The sequence below is a fragment of the Carlito syrichta genome, unplaced genomic scaffold, assembly GCF_000164805.1.
Source record: "Carlito syrichta isolate Samal-C Ts95f unplaced genomic scaffold, Tarsius_syrichta-2.0.1 Scaffold137642, whole genome shotgun sequence".
Lineage (NCBI taxonomy): Eukaryota > Metazoa > Chordata > Mammalia > Primates > Tarsiidae > Carlito > Carlito syrichta.
The window spans coordinates 32,978-54,148 of NW_007081738.1; the positions used below are offsets into that span (position 1 = coordinate 32,978).

Below are 21,171 nucleotides of genomic sequence, written 5' to 3' on the forward strand. Positions count from 1 at the left end.
GGGTTACCTGATTCAGTAGTGCTCTGCACCTTTCATTTCCTTTAACTATCTTACGAGTCTATAATTGGACAAAGCATGCAACCAAGGCTTTGCCTGAAGTGGCAGTTATGGCCACCTACTACTATGAAACAGAGGTTTGTTATATTTATGGAGCCAATGCCTACAAAACTTCCTCAAGAAAACTTGCATAGTGCCTGGCTGAGAATGTACAACCTCACAGGCTAAGGAAGGCCCTTTTCTAACAGGCCAAGAGAACCTCATGTGTGATGCACCCTAATTTACAGGCACTTCAGGTAAAATGTACAGTGGAAAGGTTTCCTGGGCTTAGTTTCTTAGTTTCAAGATAGCAAATAATAGAGACTGTTATAAACTCAATCTGAGATTTCTTATAAAAACTTACAGGATGAATACATTCTGAGACCTTGGCTAGTCAATATGGCATGGCTGTAGATTTATAAAGCAAACCCGAGGAGGCTAAAATGACTGATTAACTTTTTTGTTGTCCCAATGTAAATAATCAGGTAAAATCTAATGAGAATAGCCTTCTTTTTGTGATCAAGAATAAGCTTTGAGATTGCTATGATTACAAATGGGAAACTGTCAGGAAAATTGTAAGAGACTTTGAAATGGGAAAAAATTATTGGTGTCCCTGTTGTCTAGCATTCTTTTTCAGGATTTTCTGATACTTTATAGGTAGGCACCACTCGTGGTTTCTAGTTCGGTAGAGATAAAAGTTAACTTGTGGAGGACTGATGGTAATGCAAATGCTTCCTGTCCATAGAGATCCAAGTAAATTTTGTCCAGAGAATATTAACAACTACATGTGGATACTTATGGCTTGTATCAATGAGCATAGACATTTCAGTATTCCTGACTGTCTATCTTTCTGTGCTTTGGATTGTCCTTTCTACTTTCTTGCTGGTTTTTCACCAATTAATGAGCAAAATAAGAGTCATAATTGTACTTTTCATGTAAAATTATTAAGAGTAGGCAGAAATGTTTTCTGAATAAATGAAAATGAGCATACACAGTAGGTAGTTTCTATGCATATTTAATAAATTAACTGATAAGGAAATACATGATGCAAAGAGTAAAGTATTAAACTAACTGACAAAGCACTCTTAGTGTCCGTGAGGCACAGAAGAGCATTATATTCATGAATTAGACAAAGATTAAAGAAATGCCTTCTATGTGCCAGGCATTAGGCTGTATGCTAAGGTCCAATGATGACCAAGAACAGGCTTCTTGCCCTCATGGATATTACATTCTAGAAATAAGACATGAATCAAGTTTGACAGTCATATAAAGAAGCATTAAAAATTATGACTGCAATTAATGTGTAGGAAACTATGATTGCTATGAAAGCACTTCAGGAAGTTGACCTAGTCTGGGAGGTCAAGGGAAGTCCTTCCCTTGAAAGGTATTTGAGTTGAGCTTGAAAGGTTAGTAGGCATTAAGTAGATGACAAGAAGTAACAACATGAGCAATGGTCCTGTGGTGGGACACGCAGGGCAGATTAAAGAAATGCAAGTTAACTACTGGTGCACTGTGAATTTGAATTTATTGGTGCACAGCATTTTTTAAGGGACCCATTAAAATGTGCGGTTACCCTTTTGATCACTAGATGACAGACATAATAAGAATACAAAGGGTTGGGAATTTAAATCAAAGGGGGTAATTATAAGAAGGTGGAAGAGATCAGGATCTAGGAGGAAAGTATGAAGGATGAGAACTTCATAAGGGGCAGGGAGGCAAGGGAGAGACCCTGTACTTACAGGTACAGATAATACAGGGCAACAGAACGCCATTACATCAAATACATATATATATGTATATATATGTATGTATATATATATTTTTTATTTTTAGAAAGCAGGATTTATTAAGAGGACAGAAAAGCTTCCACACTGGGAGGGGACCCAAAGGGGTTACTCCATCAAAAAATATTTATTGAGCTACGAAAGCTGGTACTGTGTACTCTCTGAAAGCCAGGTAGGAGCCACATCTCATTTTTCTTTCAGTTCTTAGCATATCTTAATTTCAACATCCATTAAGCACTTACTATGTGCATGCTACTGTCTTACATGCTGTGAGGCAAAACAAAAGAAATGAAAATACATCTCCTCAAGACATTTAAAAAATACAGGGTGACACATTAAAATACTAAATATATTAAATAAGTTATCGATTAAAATGTTATTCCTCATTGTATAAACATAATCAAATTTTTAGTAGAGATAAAAATGTACACAAATGATTAATACTGATTATATTAAATTGTCAATACTCCTAATAATGAAAAAGTAGTTCCAGTCAGCAATCTAATAATATTAACAATGAAGAACTGTAACTACATATTGTAAATAATGATACATTCTGAGATCAAATAAGAAAGTACAGAAGTTTCTGAAGTGTCCAGACCTAGTACCACTACAAAATTAACACAGGTCATTTCACTAATTGTGTGGAGGTTGTGCAAATTAGCAACTCCCTTGGGCAGGAGTATTACACAAAACAAGGGTATATTTTATTTAAAAAACAATCCCAAAGCTTTTTTGTTCGTTTTTTAAACAAGGGGTACATTTTTTGTATGAAAACACATCATAAGAAAACAAAATAAGCATATTTTTGCATTACTCTGATACAAAGAATTAAGAATAATGTGGACCGGAAGCCACACATCCTCTATTTGACTTCTATTAGGGTCTAAACACATATAACTGTTAAATAAAATTTTGTTCCCATGAAAATGTAAAAACTCATGAAGCAAACATCCGAGTAACAAGGGATGCTTGCTAAGAATGTGAAAATATGTTTAATTTTTAAACAAATAAAAAGTTCGCCGGGCTCAGCCTGTAATCCCACACTTTGGGAGGCCGAGGTGAGTGAATTGCCTGAGTCTGCGGGTTCGAGTCTGCGGATTGCAACTTGGTGAGACCTCATCTCTACAATAAATAAAAAAATCAGCCGGGCATGGTAGAGCGTGCCTATAATTCTGGCTACTCGGAAGGATCGCCGGAGCCCAGCAGGTCGAGGCGGTCACTGCACTCTAGTCTGGGTGACAGAGTGAGACTCCAACTAAAAAAATAAATAAATAAATAAATAAAAAAGTCTGTCTTTATTGTAAATGACAATCTTCTATACAAAAACATAAAAAGGATTCACTAAAATACCATTCAGGCTAATAAACAATTCTATCAGTGTTATAAGATACAAATTCCACTTACTGAAGTAGACTACTTTAAATAAAGGCAACCAATGATACAGATAAAATGAAGAAAATAAATCCATTTATAATAGCATCAAAAACAAAAACATTCAAAAAAATTTTTAAGTGCAGGGATTTTACTCTATTTTTATAATGCTAAAAATATTAAAGAAGAACTAAAACAATGAAAATATTCTGATGTTTAAGGATAAGAACACTTAATATTATTAGGCTAGCAATGCCCCACAACCCTATCTACAGATTCAGTGTAATCCTTTCAAATTCTAACTGCATTTTTTGCAGACATTGGTAAGTCCCTCATTCCTAAAATCAATATGAATATGTACAGGAAATCAAATACAAAAAAATTAAAAGAAAAACAAAAATAACTGACCTTATAATATCAATTTTAATATAAAAGATAGCTTAGGAAGAATAGCATCCTGACCGAGGAACACAGAGGGACTTGACTGCTCTATGTGTTCTGGTCAGCTGCATATTTCCCCCACAGGCTCACAAAATATATTTAATTAATGAAAAATAAAAGTTGTTATCATGGATGGAATTTACTAGGGATGTCGTCCTACTAGAGACACTGACCCCACAGCTAGACAGTGAATAAAATACATAGACTGATAAAAACAAAAAAGAACCGTGTTTTATATGAAAGACAAAAAAAAACAAGAAAATATACGCAGAAAGTGACAGAGATAGAAGGATCAAGTTGCAAAACCATAGAACCTAGTGCTTGAGGAGATCTCAAGGAATAAGTCTGGTTTAGCTACAATAAGCGAGATAAATGTTTCCTTTCTTTTCACTACAATGGTTTCCAGAAAGTAGATCAGACAGCAGAATAGTGAAAGTCATTCCCCTGAAGCACCAAGGAGTCTGTTAATCTTGCAGTTACCCATTTTGATCACTAGATGGCAGAAAAAATATTAATAAGGCAAAATGCTGAGTAAACTTTTAAGTTACTGGGGGTGGGAGTAGAGAGGAAATAAGGGATAAATGAGAAAATACCATCTGATAGACTAAATAACATTAAGATGCTTGTAAAACATGAATTTTCTGAAGATAGTACCACAGTCAAGCTGCTGTTCCCCTTTCAGAACTGAAGCAACTGACATCCAAAAGCGTTACTTTATTTACCCCAAGTCTACAGCAACCCCCTAAGCTTATGGAGTTTACAGCCTAAGACAAAAATACCTGCACAAAACAACATGGAAACAACTTAAAGAACAGTATAGAATTATAATAGTGATAACTCAAAAATGCAAAGCAGTTTATCATTTGAAAAGAGCTTTGAGAACATGTGTTTTAATTTGTATATGTAGTAGTGAAAATAGAGTTAAATATCTTACCCATGACTGATTTGCTTCAGTGCATTAGCTGTTTCATGTACTGAACTTTATTTCATTGAAAGACCTACTTTACCACACACTTCGGTGAACATTTTCCTATTTTACATATTAGAAAACCAAAATCTTCAAGTAAAGTGACTGGGGCAAGATGAATCAATGAGTGACAGAGCTGAGACTCCAACCCAAGTGTTCCAACCCATGAACAGAGCTCTTTTCAGTATAACTATGCTAGAAAAGTGAATCCTGAGAGACCCGGAAGAAAAAGATGTCTAAGAACTAGACTGAGAAAGGCTTGTTCTGAAAATGGCAAGTAACTACAGAATGATGAGAGTGCTAATGTTCCGGGTGGTGAAACGCCAGGGTGAGGAGACAAGAGATTAACACATTTTGCCAAAGATGCTGAAAACAGATACTCTTATCAGGGCAGAGGGGTAAATGGAAAGATTAACAAGATACATGTTTGGCATAGTGTGATGAATTCAGTTGATGAAGGGCTGTTACTATGGGGCCAAGGAAGCAAGATTTTACAGAAGCATCCAAATCGCACTCCTTGCATGGGAGAGTACAATGTGAGATTAGGCCAGTAGGAAAGGCTTTCAAGGGGTCCTGACATATCAAGGACCCTTTACCTATTCTCCCAGTCTACAGTGATTTCAGATTCTTCGTCAGCTTTGCTCATGGTACTCTCTACCACTCAACTGTACCTGATATATGCTCCACCACAAAGGCAGAGTTTCATTTTAAGTACATTCCTATACTACCAAGTCCTTGAGATCAAGAATTATATATTTTAATTCAACTGCTTCTAATTCCACTTAAATTTAAAATGCCAAAGCTCCAAAAGAATGTCACTCCCATCCTAAATCTGAGAAAAGGCTGGAAAACCTAAAAAAATAATAATAATTTTTCTTGAAACTATCAAATACCTGTGTTGTAAGTCAACCAAGTAAACTGAATTCATACATTACAAGCTACTCCAAGAAGAGATGAAAATAGGATTAATTTCACCTTTGGCAACATGCAAGGAAAGAGGCAGCTGCCATATCAGCAAATAAGAAGAAATCTGCAAAAATTTTAATGAAATCTTAAAGGCCAAGTATGGGCTAACCATCAGTTTAGAATAGCTGGGAGTCTCAAAGACAGGGGGAGTTTACACTCACAAACTCTTTTCCACATAAAAATTCTTACAATTTTATTTACTAATTCAGGCAACCCTACTACTTGATGCTAATGAGAAAAACTGAGGGCAAGACAGGAGACTAAAAAGAGCTCCCCTTGTGGTTCTGGCCTGTAGAAGATGATACTCTGCTGCACAGGAACACGCTTGAAGCCCCCATTCACTCTTCTAGAACATACATTTATATAAAACAAAAGCCTTTACCTGCTGGCAAACTCACTCCTTCCCAAGACTGTTTGTGGAAATATAGAAGCAAAACCTTTCTCTGCTCTAGGAAAGAAAAGGAAACCTTCTTAGGCACAGAATCCTACACTGATACCAAGCAGAGGTCTACCTCTGCTGGAGAAGGGCAGGCAATTCTTGTCCATCCAAGACTAATTACAGATATAAGGGAATGTCTCTGCCATGAGAACACAGTGGAGGGATGCTAAGAAAGTCCCACCCTTCAGACAGAGATAGGACAGCCTACCTAAGACAAGCTGGACCAGAGCACAGAAATCCCAGAAGGCAACAGAACTTAAGTGCTGTTAATTTCATTGAGAGTGACCCCACCTCTGTGGCTCAGGGAAAGCAAGACTGCTGATAGCTCACATGAAGCAGGAATGAGAAAACCTTCCAGTACCTCCTTTAGAAGTACTCCACTCTAGGCAGAAGATTATAGCAGCCCAATGCAGGTAATGATAACAACCACAAACGCAAAATCCAGTTCAACTGCTAAGTGACTCAATCTCCTATACTAACAGCATTACAGAAAAACAGTCTTGCCCATTTCTGCATATAAATACTGTTTAACACTTTCTAAACATAGAGTCCAACATGCAATTAAGAATTATGAGACATGAAAATGCAAGAAAATAAAGATGGATAGCATGCATGACTAGAGGGAGTAATAGCAGAGGAACTGAATCTATTTTTTTTTTTTTAAAGAGTCAAGTGTAAGTGATAATTTTTTTTTTTTAAAGTAAGATTTATTTAGAGGACAGAAAAGCTCCCAGAGTAGGATTGGACCCGAGGGGTGCCTGAAAAAAATTTTAAAACAATATGACATGAGATTTTAAAGAATTCTTTTGATGGGTTCATCACAGCAGAATAAGAAAAGAATGAGTGAACTTTAAGATAGGTCAATAGAGATTATCCAATCTGAAACACAAAGAAAAAACAGAGAAGGAAAAAATATCAATGAGAAAAAAACAGAACAGAGCACTCAAGAACGAAGGAAACTATCAACCCATGTGATTCATTCTGCTCCCAACACAAAGTAAGCATTCACTAATTTTCTGTGGTAGGTTGTTTTTGTAGTTGATAAAATGAAAACAATATTAATAATTATTAGTATTATACTAGTAGTTTGTGTTATATAATATTAGTAAATATAGCAATATATAGTGGATGTAAATCTAGCTCAAATGTTCTAGTAAATATTGGAAGTGGAAATTCTACAACTAACTCTAATCTCCACAATAATGCTACAGAGGTGGATATAATTATTATCGTTGTATAGATCTGAAGGCTAAGAAGCCAAGATAGATGAGAAAACTTGCTCAAGTTCTTCACATACCATCCCAGTGGTGGGGCTGGTGCTCTGATCCGGGTCTGTTATATTACAAAACCTGGGATCTTTACACTCCTACATGGGGTCTTTCTTTTCAGCAATGAGGGTGATGATTAAGAAGAGAAGAGGAAGAGGAATGAAGTGAAGTCTTTCTGAATTTGTAAGTGACAACCCTTAGGAAGTTAAGAGAAGTTAAGTGATCTTGAAAACGATAGACCAGCAGGTCTGGCACACAGTAGGTATTCAGAGAAGGTACACAACCTTGAAAGCTGTAAACCAGCACATACAGATACTCAGTTTTGTTGAAATATTTTGTTGACTTGATTGAGACAGACTCACCCTTATGGTGTATCCATTCTGCCTACATTTCACAGTAACTGAATGCATTAATAGAAGCTTATCTTAATTAATATTAAGCTGAAGTCTTCCTAGAATTTGACTAAAGAAATCTGCACATTCGATTTTAGAAACAGAATATAAGCAGTCAGAACTGACTCATTTATAGAGTCCTTTTACTGAACACAGGAAGTTTCATTTGGAAAAATACTGTATCAAAATGATCCCAGAAACACAGTAGTTTAGAATCCATTTTCCCACTGTTATTCAGAAACTATATAAAAACCCACCCAATGGCAACATGTTCTACCATGCATTCTACAGGACTGTCTCTCGCTAAAGTACATCATTAAGGTAGAAAGAAGCCATGCACTCAAGGAAGGTCTCATTATCTACTTGCGTTTATATGTATAATTATTGTGAACTGTTCATACTTTTAAGCCAACTTTTAAGGACTATTCATGTGTCAAGTAATTATATTAACTATAAATATTTAAAATGAATTGTTTTATTCTTTTTTCTGGTCTTGAATATTTAAAATGCAAATTTTACCAAAGAGCTTGTTGTGACTTTTCAGGACTGAGAGATTATTGACAGTATAAATTCAAAACATTTTATAAGACTACTATATAGTATTCTTAAAGCAAAATAAGTAAGTCAGCAAGCCTTCAATAAATGGCAAGCTATTTGCAGTTTCACTTTTTCTGACAGGGTTTCAATATTTCAACATTTAAAAAGGCTTCTTAATACATGACAAGTCAACTGCATTTTCAATAAAACAAATAATTTGGTTCCCATCACCACTAATGTGAAGATGATTTTTCTAGATGGCATATAAATAATTTAAAAGTCAGCAATGATTAGCAGAAACATATTTCCAATCAGCCTAATAAATTATGTTTTCAAAAAGTATGTGAGGATTAAAAATATCTGGTAGCAAAATAATTATAGCTACACTGTATTTCTCAGATTTACCAAATCAATATATAATGAGCATAAATGTGCGTGCATGTGTAGAATCACATACATAAGTAGAGAGAGAGAGAGAGTCTCAAAATGTTTCGTGTGTTGGATGTAGCAAGAGTCTTCACAGAAATTGCAATTATCTTTTGGTCTCAGAGTCAATCCTAGTTTTCAAATGCATTTATCACAAATACCAAAGACAATGATACCAGCAAAAAAGGAATTGCTTTCTGTAAAATAACCAGTATTCTACGCAACTGTTAGAAAAGCCATTTAAAAACTTCCAGAGAAGCCTGACAAGCAAAGCAGTCCTATTTTGCCATTGGTATGGGGGCACAGACCAACCTATGGTATTTATGTATTATACTAGTAGTTTGTGTTATATAATATTAGTAAATATAGCAGTATATAGTGGATGTAAATCTAGCTCAAATTATGCTCCTACAGTTACATGTCTATTGACATCACTGGCAGTTTCTCTCATGGGGGACACTGATAGGCAGCAGCAGTAGCCCCTAGAAAGAAAAGACTGGCTTTTCCTTTCATCAACACCAGCATCGATCCCTGACAAATTTTAAAAGCAATTCTATATACAAAATCAGAGGAAAATATTCATTTCTCTGTCCTAAGACGCATGAAAAAAATATAAGAATTTGTCTACAAAAATTGGGCAAAGATTTGGAATAAAGATTGGTGTTAATTTCATAAAAACTCTTACAAATTAAAAAGATAGCAGGAAAAGCTCTTACAAAGTTAAACAGCATAGAATACAATGAGGAAAAAGGGTAGTGACATGACTGCTGATGTAAAGTCTACAGTGGTAATATTCATTAGGTTTACTAAATGGGAAAATTTAGTACCTTTGTTTTTGTTTCAAGACTTTGTCATTTATACCAAAAAACTTGAAGAGTAAAATTATAACACTCAAAAAGTACTTGTGAAATTTAAAGTACCTCACAATACACAGTGAACACAGTCATATAAAAAAATTATCTTCCATTATACCTTTTTAATATATTAGGTATTGTTCAGTAAAGCTACATATTTTAAAAATAAAGTCCGCAGCCAGTTACTGAAAGGTGGAGTTAGTTTTAAATTATTTCTTCAATATAAAAATTCTCTTGAATAATTTTATGACCATGTAAATATCTCAATGTATATTCTATTGTGTCTCTAGAAGAAACTACTCTGAAAGGTGCTATAAATTTTGATTTGTCTATCTTCTCTTAAGAAAGTACTGCATAATGGCCACTAGAGGGCGCCCTTGTAATCTATAACATTTTTATTTAACCAAATTTGACATGTTGGAAATTAATATTATTTCAACAAACAAAAGATAAAATAACTCTTTCAAATTAACAACATGGTACCCATATTTTTCAAAGTGTATTCAAAAGGTCAGTTTTAGAAACTATTGACATTAGTACATTAGTAGACTACATATATCCTATGTGAAAAAATGACCTTAGGATGAAGACTGCTAAAATGTGTTTTCATTTAGGCAGTAGTTTTTATGGGCATCTGTTAAAAGAAGCACATTCACTTCACTTATTTCACAAGAGTTTATCATTTGAAGCTTTCTAATATATGTTCTTATCACTTTAACATTTTAGCTTGATAATATTGTTCTTACTATTGAGCCAAATTAAACAAAGTGCTAAAAATATAACATTAAGATTGTTTTCCTTGCCAGAATTTCATTAAATTATCTGTGTTTGGTATTCTTTCCAATTGCCTGCCCCACTTCCACCCCGGGTCACCGCGATTATTTCCACTTTTTTATATACAATCACTTTTTTCTTTGTTAAAAGCCAGTGTCTACTTCCCTCTGTAAACAGGAGCCACTTCTTTCCTGACCAATAAAACAAACTATTTAATGGGCTGTACTCTTATAAAGAGCTCAAAAAGTTAGTCTTTTCTGAAATCTATTATATCACCTGAGCAACAAACACCATCTTTAATTACATTCATTTTCTTCCCAGAGTCCATAAAATTCCTCGAAGGAAAGTGTGTCATAATATATGATTATAAACCAAACCCTACTAGGTGTGGCTATCCCTTTTTTATTATTTGGGAACTAAGTAATGTAAGAGAATCTAAGTTATTATCTTTTTTTATAAGTATCAGAGAAACTTAATTTCTTCTGCAGCATTCTATAATATGAGATTTATTACTTGCAAAGAAAAAACTATCTGATTTGCTTTTTAAGAGATGCTAACAGGATTTCTCCTAAGTCCCTATTCAACCAAAACACGGCTTTGAAATGCCTTACTTGTAAGTCTTTGCATGCATAAAAGTATATATAACTTCTGAGTACATTTTTTGAGGATGAAAGTATATCACTCATCAATTACAAAATGAACTCACAGCTGTTGTGTTGTATTTCATAAATCTATTAGAATGACTTATAAACCATTAAATATATAAAGACTCAAAAAGACATCAAAGTTTCATATATGTGTGCATATCACCCAGCATAATAAATATAAATATAAAATCTCCTCAGTATGGATTCTCACATGTCCAGCAAGACATATATGAGAGTAAAAGGCTTTACCACATTTTTCACATTTGTAGAGTTTCTCTCCAGTATGGATGATCATGTGTTCAGCAAATCCATTATGAAAGCAAAAGGTTTTGCTGTATTTAGGGAAACCCTATAGATGGGAAGAATGGGGTAAAGCTTTTCACTGTTATTCCAAGTTTTCTCAACATCAGAGAATTTATACTGGAAATTTTCAGTATCTGTAATGACTGGAAAATCATATATCAAGATATAAACTATAGAGACATAGTGAGAAATTTACAGATGTAAAGAGTACCTTTACTTAAACCAAAGATCTTTTGAAAGTACAAATGTAAAAAATGTCTAAAGCCTTTAACCAGCAAAAACTTTATTTGACATTAGACTGTGCATTGGAGAGAACCTACAAATTTAAAGAATGTGGACTGACCTTTGTTCAAAATATATGCCCATTAGAAACACTAGGGTATTCAGACTGAAAACTTTACCGATGCAATTTATGTGGAAACTTAATTACTGAAAAGTCAAGTTGAAATAAACATCAGATATTGAATGGCAAAAAAATTAAAATAAATAAATATAAAATCACATAGCTCTTAGTTTTTGGTGAAAACATCTTTCTTATTTTTGTGCCTTCTAAAGATAACTATATCTCAAACTATTAGTTGGTATGTGACTATATTTAAAAAATAGAATAAATGTCCAGTGGTTTAATAATGCTTGATCTATTAGTAGAAATTATGACTATTAAACATATTTCTATTTGTAAACATTATATTTGGGTGAAAGTCTTTACTATGTTCCAACTGTGTATTTATTAACAGACACACAGCTTCATATCACTTAACAAATGAAAAATAACTTTCCACTCATATTTTCTCATGCTGCTTTTACATAATTAATTGGATAGGCTGAAAATCTGAGATGACGGCTATTTGTGCCAGACATGAAACAGTTAAAAGTGATATGTGTGCCAGGGTTTTAATAGGGCTTAACAACAAAAAGCCTCAATCCTCCACTTTCACTAGGTTTTGTTGTGGTGATTTTGCCTTGCTTAGGGCCATCCATCTGTTAATGTTGACTTTAATACAGCTAAGCTCTCATGCCTGTTCACTAGTCCAGTCGAAGTGTCTGAGTCTCAATCAGACACACAGATACATACATATTATTATTGCTAAACTGAGCCAAGAATGTCTAATATTATTAAAAATGGAACAGTATCATATATATGTGTGTGCATATATACTCATTTTATCTATTATAGAAATTTCTTATTCTAAGAAAAGAAAGAGCTAATAAATGTTTACTAGTAAATATTTTAAAATATAATTTCAGATGACAGACTTGGGGTCTAAATATTATTCACTATCTCTTCAGTATTCTAATGTTTACAAGTAAATATTTTAAAGTACAATTTCAGATGACAGACTTAGGGTTTAAATATTGTTCACTATCTCTTCAGTATTCAATTCCAAAACTGATGTAAGAAGGTGAGTTCATAGTCAGGATTAAGACTGTTCTGCACTATGGCCAGTGGCAGTATTCTCACTGGACCCCACTGACCCTGTTTTCAATATACCAGAGAAGGAGCCTGTCCCTGGAGTCCTGTTAGGCTGGGGCTGCTGTTGGAACTGTCATCTTCACACAAAAGGGAAGAGGGTTGGGTTTTACAAATGTGAAGCCTAATTGGGAGATCTTCATGGCTGTACCCTTGACATTTATTTAAGCCTCATCAACAAAACAGGAAATAACCATACTAATTAGCAGACCAGCACACAAATTATTGTTTGTTGGAGGGAGATTCACAATCTATTCCAAAGCTAAGCTAAATAATGGAACACAGGCTTTAAACACAGGCTTTAAACACAGGCTTAGCACTGTGTTCTTTTTTTACAGCATACAGACTATAAAACTTAACATGTTATTCTTACTTTAAAATACATTCTTGGAATTCAAATGATCATAATTCCATTTTCATCTTCTGAAAAACAAATGAAAATAAAGTATTTCACTGGCATGTCTAGGTGGAAATGTTTAGTTCTTTATGCAGCTGAAATCTACTTCTGAAGTGAATAATCAAATTGACTAGGAATGGGATGAGTCAAGACCATACACTTTAATTTTGCTGGTAATAAAATGGCACACTCAAGATCTTATAAATAAGGGATTTCTTGGTACAATCAGCTTATACTCATATTTCTATTCAAATCATGTATTAGGATCTACAGTTATTCCTACTTGGGCTAAGGTTGGATAATTTTAGGGAGGCCACAAAAAGGTTCTATAAATTTACCATTAATATCAAGTACACTAATGCTAGGTCAACATGCTACTCAAGGACCAGAACATGAGCTTCTTAATTAACAATCTCCAAAAGAATTTTTCTCCTTTAAACAACTAGCCCTCCCTGACTGTCTTTGTTACAAAAAAAGCGAGGTTTTTTTTTTTCTCCCCCACAGTCTTTGTCACAAAAAAAGCGAGTTTTTTTTTTTTTTGTCTCTTCAAAATCTTTGGACTGTGATTTTGGCTAAATAAGTAACTTTTACAATAACTACTGTGATTTTGTGTTATAACATGCTTTCAAAAACTTTAATACTTAAACTCTTAAAGTTCTCAGTCAGTCTCTCTAGGGTGAGATAAGAAGCAAGCTCCAGGAACCACACCTACCCCACCCCCTCCTGAATTCCCTACAGACCAGGTACAAGGATTACTATCCAACATAGAATGAATAGCAAAATAACTGGGCTTCACCCTCTAGCATATCAATTGTTGTAAAAGTATATCAATTGTTGTAAAAGTGTATCAGACCTATTATAAAAAAAACAAAAGGAAACTGTTTTCTCTTGCCAACGTTTTCCTGTTTTGCAAAGTGACTGTATTTCCTTGTTAAAATACAACTGTAGACAATTACAAAGGAATATTTATGTACAGGACTACTTTCACCTTTTTCAGAATTGCTTTTGGACAGTAACTTTTTCATCATTGTTTGCTTAATAATTTTTGCCTGTGCTCTTGCTTGATGTTTTATTAAATCCAAATAGTATATTCGCTTAAGGTCCTACCGTTTCCTATTCATGCCCTTGGAAATAGATGTAGGGGCATCTCTAGGCCCCATCTCAGCAAGAAGTAGATACAGAAGAAAGATCTTCACTCTGTTTCCCAGGATCATAAGAATACTTCCAAGAGCAGGTCCAAGAGCAGGAGTGGGGAATGAAAGGTACCTAGAGAAACCTAGAAGAAACTTAGCTTATCCTTTAGTCTTTTTGCCTCAGCATAATCATTAGCAAACATTCAGACAGTCTACCACAGGACAAACAGCAGCCTATTCCATCCCCGCCTAGGCAAATCTCCTTTAGATACAAGATCAGGACAGCCCAAATGACCACCCCACCCCTGGGCAAGGAATTTGTGAATTACAAATGTCTAACAAGTCTCTTTGCAGGAACACACCATCCCCACCCCACCCCACCCAACCCCCCACCCCCGTCTAGGGGAATGGTTAAAAGGACTCAACCATAAGCAACCAGGACCATTGCCTTGCTAGACTCTGGTGTGCCCATGTGCTCTCTGAGCCATGGCTGTCGCCATGCTTCCTGGCTTTGGTCCCCCTCCCCCACCTCGGGGAGGTGAATCTTCTCTCTTCCTTCTCTTTCTCTCTCTAATTTACTTTTAAATAAACTTTTCTTAACCTTTTGTGTGTCGCAATTCTTTGTATTTACTCGGATCTCTGGGTTCCCAGCACGCAGTGCTGCGCGCTGCCCTGTGCCGCCATCAACCCTTCCCCCTGTCTGTCCGTACCCCAACACCCACCGCTTTAGTGGCTAGAGGATTATTAGTGACTCTGGACGATGACTACCAAAGGAGAAGGTCAGATGGTACCACTGCTATAAAGACCTGGAGCTCAAGATAAAACATATATTATTGTGAGTATAAATGAATAGCTACCAACTACTGAGTAACTGTTACGTGTCAGACATTTTATAAATATTAACTATAATGCCTACAGCATCCTAGAAAATGACATGTATTGTTATGACCATTTGACAACTGCAGAAAGCAAGGCTTAGGGAGGTTTGGTGCTGCTCGGTGCTAGTACCGTTTAAAAGTTAAGTTCTGTCCAGCTCTAAAGTTCTTACCCTGGGCCTCTCTTTCACTAGCAATCCACCCAGTACAACGGCATGATAATACGGTTAGGTACCAAAGTTCTAGAATCAGTCTGCCCGCTTTTGAATTCCTATTCTGTTTTTAATATCTTGGGTATACTTAATCTCTCTGTTCCCATTTCTAAATCTGGAAAATAGGGATAATAGTTCACACTCTGATTGGGTTATAGGGAGTTTTAAATGAATCAGGTAATACATACAAACATACACAGTCTCATTGTCATCAAGAAACTGCCCTTCTTCCTCAGGTTTTTCAAGGCTGCTCTAGTGTACTTTTGTATTATTTCAGCTCTGCAAAAACGGAGGTTTGGAAAACTAAGAACATGAACATTCTCTGTATTATGAAATCCCAAAGGTCCCTACAGAATCTTGAATCTTGCTTTTAGGTAACTAAATTGACCATATGACAAATCTTTTAGGATAATTTGGGTATTTGAAGAATGATACATAAGATGTGACCCCAGAGCATGGCTCCTTTTGAGGCAGTAACTAAGGTCAGTTCTAACATAAGAAGATGATGCTACTCTTCCAGCTCAATGAGTCTTACATTGGGAAGGAAAAAGTATATTTGATTATTTCCACTCATAGCTGTTTTTCTTTTTAATGAGATTCAACAGCTAGGAAACTAAACTGTCTTTGAGACCAGTATTAATGAGAATGAGCATTTAAAATAATAGAAACTGTACAGAGGACATCCAACAATAAAAACCAAATTTCTGTCTCCCAAAACAAAAATCCCTGCCTCTACTTGCTACCTCCACCAGAATGTGAGCTCCTATGACACTGAAATAATCTGTGAATTCAAAATATCTACCATATTTCCTGGAATGATTGTGAAATTCCTGAGCAGCTTAAAAAAAAAACAACTTTGTGCATCATGAAACATGTAGCTGTGTTTTTTTCTTCATTTTAGTTGTTAAGCGAACAGGTTTTAACAGTTTCTTACTACACTTACATTCTCTCTGCCTTAAATGTTATCTAATTTAAGTAAAGTTTAACATTTTATTCTACAATTATTTGTAAGATATCAATTTTCTTAAATAGGTGGATATAAATGAATAAATGCACATTATGATTGACATTTACATTCTGCCTTTAACCACATCTAAATATTCCTAGAAATGTTTGCATATTTAGTTGAAAATCTTAATATGGTCAGATCCTAGTATTATTACACTTGGAAAGTGAGCGACAGGAGAACCCATGGATTTGGTAATCAACATAAAACAATACACTCGTGGCTCTACCATCAGCTCTCTGTCTCTTCCATAACATACTGGATCATATTTCAGTTAAATCAATGGAACAGGTTAATCTCCAAAAATGTGAACCAAAGAAGCTTCTACAACATGAGACTAACAAAGAAAAGGCAGAAGATTATGGCTGATCCCTCTTGATTTATTTGCCCAATGTGCCAACAGTGTATCCTAATTTTATTTCCACTTGTAGGCTTTTTGTTTGTATGACTCAATTCTCATGTGAGAATTAATGTAACAGCAATCCATTAGGGATGGCTGACCTTAAACTTATCAAGATTAAGATTTGTGGTACAAAGATCTAGCCTCTAGGCACTTAAAAATACAGATTTGTTTTCACTTTGTTGCAAAAATGCCTTTTTTATAAACAGCATTACAGTAGTCCTTCCTTGTCTGCAGGGGATATGTTCAAAGAATCCCCAGTGGGTCTGAAGCCAAAGACAGTATTCATTCCTCTGTATAATATGTTTTTCTGCATATACATATCTATATGATAAGGTTTAATTTATAAATTGGGCATAGTAAGAGAATAATAGTAACTAATAATAAAAGAGAATGATTATAACAATACTCAGAACAATGTGCAATTTAAAGCTTAAACATAGTTTATTTCAAGAATTCTTCATTTAATATACTTGAAGCATGGTTGACTGCGGGTAACTGAAACCTTGGAAAGCAAAACAGCAAATAGAAAGTGGACTACTGTGTAAGGCAATTAGAAATAACAGACATCTTGGGAGATAGTGTCACAGCCCCTAAAACCTCTCTGAGAAACGCTTTCACTGTTCACCCTACTCACCCCGACTGCCCTCCCAGTGTCCTTGGTGACACAGTACTCTCCTTGCTTCTCTGGCTGGAGTTTATTGAACCAAGGATTAATGCCTGGTCTAAGTGAGCTGATTACATTCTTTCATAAGAAATTGGATTCAGAATTGTCATCGATTTTTAGTAATTGCTTCAACTGAGGGCCTACAAGATCTGTGTTAGAGGCACAGAGAAACAGAGAAAACCAGTCTACAGAATGCACAATGAACGAACAAGCAGAGAGAATAGGCCAGGCCCTGAAGGGGTAGTGGAGGAGAGGAGAGAGATGAAGAAGGAGAGGAGAGAGATAGGAAAAGGGAGAAGAGGGAAAAAATAAGGCAGTACTAGAAAGAGAAGAAGGGAGGAAGGAGGAGGGACAAAGAGAAGGGGAAGAGAGAGGGGTGAAGAGAGAGGAAGGGAGGAAGGGAAGGAGGGAGGAGAGAGGGAGAAGGAGAGGAGAGAGAAGAGAGGAGAGGAGAGGAGAGGAGAGGGGAGGGGAGAGGAGAGTTGGGGAAGGGAACGTGGTAAGAGAAGCTGATATTCTTCCCTGACTGCTCTTTTATTTCCTAGTTCCAATCCTACCAGTGGCCTACACGTATTCCTGCAATTGAATGTCCTAAGGAAAGCCTGTATTCTAATAACAAATGGCCTGATACATGTTTACAAACACAATAAAATTAAACCAATTTTTCAAATAAAGAATTTGACAATTTCAATTTCAATGTATCATGCTTTCTTTTTATAAGTAAGCCGCTAGTCATAAACTGGCTATCATTTCAGAGTGAGATTACTATCATCTCAAGTAACATTAGTATTGTAAGATTGCATGGATCCTGAGAAGCCTGAGTCAAAAAATATTAAGAGAAAAATGTAGCAGAGAAAAAGGTGCCAGAGGGCCAAAAATTTAGCTCTTTGACAAATAAACATGTGAATCTAAAACTAAACAATCAAACTTTAATAACAGAAAAATACAAGCAAAATATTAAATTATAAGGTATATCAGGTCACAAATGATTGAACATATGAACTAAAAAAATTTAGTTGTTAAAATACATATAACATGCAAATATATATGTGTATGTATATATATATGAAAAGAAACATATATACAAGGTATACACGTTTCCTGAAACTCCATATTTATCACTTGAAAAATATTGTTATTCAGATACTATAGACATTTGCTCATAATTCTGAATATTTTGGTTTAACACATACCTACATGCCAGGTAAGAAAATCATGTTAGAATTCTTAACAGGAATAAGCCCTACTGCTCTTAATTCTTTCAGAGTAATAATTTCTGCCATGTCCACTTGTAAACCATAAAATGCTAACTAATGAATGCAGAAACCTGAATTCATGATATTATAATACATAATAGCCCTGAGAATTCAGTATATGCATGCATATAATAAATGCTAAATTCTAAATAAATCTTTCTATAAGGTTTTCTGTAACCTAATACAATCTTCTCTGTAAGAATGTACAGTATGAGGACTATAGTTAATATTTTACTGTATTCTAGAAATTTTCTAAGACATTTTAGTTATCAGGTGCTCTTACCATATGCACACACATAAAAAGATAACTGTGAAACGATGGATATGTTAATTTGCTTGAGTGCAGTAATCATTTCACGACATGTATTTGTATATGTATATATAGACAGACGTCTCAAAATTTCATGCTATGCATCTTAAAAATGTGCAATAAAAAAGAAATTATGCTTCTAAGAATTAACAGAAAACAAAAACAGCAATATATTTTATAATTACATTTTCATAAAAATGCTATGCCATGTTAAAATAATCATTCTATAAAAACAATACTGCGTATGCATGTTTATAGAGCATTGTTCACAATAGCAAAAACGGGGAACCAACTGTGCTGCCCATCGAAAATGCACTGGATTAAAAAAAATGTGGTACATAGAATATTACGTAGTCATAAAGAAGGATAAAATTATGGACGTCTCAGCGACTTGGATGGATTTAGAATCTATCATACTTGGTGATCTACTACAGAAACAAAGAACTGAGTGCCAAAAGATGTTCTTATTGATAAATGGACCCTCAACATTTATCACAACACTATAAGAAAGGGATTGGCAATAGAGGGACACTGCCGTTGCAGGGGGGCACACAACACCAATAAGCATACCTGATCTCAAACCAGGCAAGGGGAGGATGAAAGGGAGGCCCAAATTTTACCTGTATGATAAGCACTTATCCACCTAATCCTGAATTGTACCCCACATCTTTAAAATTTAAAAAAAAGATTTTAAAATTAAAAGTTTTTAGCTCTATCGCACAGCATAGAGAATACAGTTCATAGAGTATTATACATTTCAAGATTGCTGAGAGTAAATTTCATATGTTCTCACTACAAAAAATGTGTTTGAGGTGATGGATATATTAATCATCTTGATTTAATTATTCCACACTATATTAATAAATCATAATATTGTTTTATACCATACATTTATACAATTATAACTTGTAAATTTATAATTAAAAACAAAATTAAGATATGAGGAGCTAGTAATAGTTCTCTTGACTTAAAACTGACATTTGGGAAAGGTGTTTAGTTTTATTTTTTCATCTTAAAGATCTCATATTTCTCTCACAGAAAACCTATTCATCATGGTAAATATAACCTCAATGCCAGTAAACATTTTACAACAGTTTTAAGATAGTAAGGCTTGAAAACAGACAAGAATTGAACATATTAGTGATGGGAGAAAAACCAGAAAAGTCAGTAGCATGTCCATCATTAGTTTACAAGTTAATAAATGTTCTCTAGTTAATGGCAGTAGCCAGAAAAAGGTTCCCATACTCATGAAATTAATATTTTATTAAAGGATTTAGCTTAGGTCAAACGAGCAGCATTCACCAACAGTATGTTACAAGTAGGCAATTATATCATGAAAATATCAGCTCAATAAATGGATACTTCAGGGGGAAGGTACTTAGTATGTTACAAAAACAGTCCCATGAAGACAGAGATTTTTATTTTTCTTTCTATATATACCTAGTGTCCAGAAAAGTTCTTGGCACTCAAGTATTCTGTTATAGCAGCACATCATGAACTAAGACAAAGATACATGGAAACACTTCATGGCCATTTATAATCCTGCAGAGCCTGGTCACCCAGGAAAGTCACCCAGGTGATGTGACCATTCTAGCTATCAACTCTCTCTCATCTGTAAACTCTGACAACCATAATAAGTGAAGCTTTGCAGCCACTTCCAATTCTATAATATTATAACTATAATGTGTTCAAGGATTCCTTTTTAAAGCTAATTTTCTCAGGTTGGTGTATACAAATTTTGCTTGGTTAAAATCTTCATAAACACTTGTGATATAAAATTGGCAATACATATAGCTATGAATCTGAACACTTTGGGACAATATCTTAACTAGTATCAGCATATAAGCAGAAAATTTAAATATTTATAGCAAATAAAATACCTAACATTTGAAAAAGGCAACAGTAGTTTACATTTTAATTTCTGTATGTTATTTTAATAATCAAATACTTGTGTATGAGTTTCATTTTTCTATTTCAGTAAAGGAAATCTATGATGTCCAGTTTATCATCAAGCTATTCACACCCTATGACAATCACACATTTAATTATCAGCTTCCTTTACTGGAATATGAGCTCTATGAGTTAATAAAGTATATAGAGCCTGATATGTCTGGAACACTTGATTCTCAGTCCCCTTGTAACCAGATTAGATTCCACCTACTCCTCTACTTGACCAATGCTGTAGGTTTTCTTATCATCAGACAAAAAAAATTAATGACCCCAAATTGTTCCTAAA

At 34.7% G+C, this 21,171-nt stretch overlaps 1 protein-coding gene across 1 annotated transcript in view; it reads right to left on the bottom strand.

Moving 5' to 3' along the window:
* DENND1B (DENN domain containing 1B) overlaps nt 1-21,171 on the bottom strand; it is a 129,955-nt gene that overhangs the window by 10,891 nt on the left and 97,893 nt on the right. The window lies entirely within an intron of this gene.